The 2485-nt window shown below is 38.2% G+C and overlaps 1 protein-coding gene across 1 annotated transcript in view; it reads right to left on the bottom strand.

Moving 5' to 3' along the window:
* Positions 1-1390, bottom strand: part of LOC101861899 (forkhead box protein B2) — a 10452-nt gene extending 9062 nt beyond the window's left edge. Inside the window, exon 1 of the mRNA XM_005102192.3 lies at positions 1228-1390. The gene's annotated coding sequence lies outside the window, so the exon portion shown is untranslated. The remainder of the gene's footprint in view (positions 1-1227) is intronic.
* Between the last annotated feature and the right edge of the window lie 1095 nt (positions 1391-2485).

Below are 2485 nucleotides of genomic sequence, written 5' to 3'. Positions count from 1 at the left end.
GTGAATGAATGAATGAATGAATGAATGAATGAATGAATGAATGAATGAATGAATGAATGAATGAACATAAAAACCAAAGGAAGTCTTCCCAAACCAAACCTATTGAGACACATAGATAGTCGACAATAAACAGAAAAGCAACAAACTTTTAACGAAGGAGTGACGTAAACATTGCAGGCTGCAGTCTCCAGCCGACAAGTATAAATAACAGAAGTGCAACGTGCATAAAGAAAAAAAAACGTTCCAGACTATTGGTGGGTGTGTATGATTGTGTCAGAGCACTAGATCTAGCATCGATTTAATTAAAATCGCAACTAGATCTAGAATCTAGATTTAGATCTAGATCTAGAATCTAGATCTAGATTCTAGATCTAGAATCTAGATCTAGTAGATCTACTGGGAATGGAGTCAGTCATGTTATGGAAGAAATTCCGTGATATTTTTAGTTTAAGTAAGTGTGTTATGGCACTTGCAATACAATACGGTCATATAGATCTAAGTGCCGAAGATTAGAGGTGTTACTTGAAAGGAGTAACAAATATAAAAAGGATGAGGCGAGATAAAGACGATAGATCTAGATCTAGGTCTAGTTGCTTAATAGGAAAGAAGGAGCAAACCCACCAGAGCACTCACAAGAGCACCCTCCAACCACCCACATTCCGTAACGAGAACACCACAATGAAATAAGTAAGAGTATATAATAGAGGGTTTATGGTTAGGGCTTGGGTTGAGTCTGGGGTTAGGGCGGCAAGGTTTAGGCTTAGGGTTGGGTCTCTTCAATATTTTGTTCGTTGGGGTGGTCACTTGTTACGGAAGTCCTTCCGTTTGTACAGATGATTACTTTATACTGGTGGCCGTTAGAGCAGTCCTGACTATTGTCGGCAAAGGTTAAAGGGGACAGAGACTTTGATTCGATAGCATTCTCATATGCTATATCGGTTAGCTGATATCTCGGACTTAAGTCCCGGATATGGTAGATCTAGATCTAGATCTAGATTTAGATCTAGATCTAGATTCTAGATCTAGATCTAGATCTAATCTAGATCTAAATCTAGATCTGGATCTAGAAGAGGTTTTTTTTAAAAACTACAAACATATTTGAATCCAATTTGAATTCACACACCTTACTCCCGCGTGGTTGTTCAACAGAAAGTCGTGACCTACCGTATCACAATGGACAACAGTTTTGGCCTTTTCCAAGAACAGAATTATTGTAATGCCTCTCACCTGTGCGGCACAAAAATATTTCCATTAGCGTTGCTCTGGGAACAAAACACTTGTCTTTTGACTATCACAACGTTCTAAAATTCCATTGTGGAAAACTTAAAATTCTTGTTCTGCAACCGATCCACAAATTAGACGACTGTTGATGGGACAGCTGACATGGTTAGAACACACGTACTCACGAGCACACCCACGTGAAAAGAGCTCACTTTCAGACATTGCACGAGACTATCACACGGACAAGTTTGTTTTTTTTCCACACGGCAGTGGTTGGAACAAGACAAAATGTACAACATTTTCGATATGATTGCGACTGACTTATGCCAACTTATGGCACAGTATGTAGTCGAACTAAGTAAATCAGTAAAAATTTCCAACGAACAACAGAGACTGGGTTGTCAGGTGTTGTTGTTGCTGTTGTTGTTTTGTTTTGTTTAATTTTGTTTGTTTTGTTTGGGTTTTTTAATTTAAAAAGTGAGGAAGGGGCGGGGGTTTTGAGATTCTTGCTTTTGATGACAACGAAATCTATTTCATAATTTGATGGCTTTGTGTTACAGTTGCACTCTCTGTCCTTTTCTCCACTTCTACAGTTCCCATTGACACGTCTAACTATAAAGATTATAACCCATGTCCAGCACTGATCCCTTTATTAATTTCCCCCTCATTTGTTAATTTCAAACAACTCTCATACTACAGCATTTTCTTGTGTCATAATATCACTCTTGCTCTTAATTTTCTCTGCCCTATTTTAGAGCTCAATTTACTGTTACAACGTTTTGTTCACATAATAATTTTTAGTTCGCTTCGAGCTCTTAGCTTGATTTCCGCAAAGATACTACACCCTCATGTACTATCTTTGATTTCCGTACGTCGCGGGAATGAGAAAGCTCTTCTGCGTGTCCTTAAAGTGTGACAGGCAAGGATCAACAACTTAATTATTTCATGCTTGTATTTGTAGATGTCTCTTGCCTCAAAATACATGCATGACGCCCCCACACCCCACGCCCTTCTCAAAAAAGAAATATGAGTATATTTATATACTTTGAAAGGGTGGGAAAAATCTAAAGGCACAGAGCACATACGAGATTCCAGGCATACTCGAACTCGACAGGCATATAATGCAGTTTTGTTGGGGAACTTTTTGTTAGTCTTTGTTTTATTATCTCAAACGTTCTTGTTTTGAGAAGGATGAAACTCCCATGGTTGAAATAGATCTAGTCTTCACTTGAATACAGAAAATCGCTTTTCTTTCTTTTTTTTG

This window comes from Aplysia californica, unplaced genomic scaffold (genome assembly GCF_000002075.1).
Source record: "Aplysia californica isolate F4 #8 unplaced genomic scaffold, AplCal3.0 scaffold00316, whole genome shotgun sequence".
NCBI classification, from domain to species: Eukaryota; Metazoa; Mollusca; class Gastropoda; order Aplysiida; family Aplysiidae; genus Aplysia; species Aplysia californica.
The sequence above is the reverse complement of the archived record's forward strand: the minus strand, read 5'-3'. Positions and strand labels throughout refer to the sequence as shown.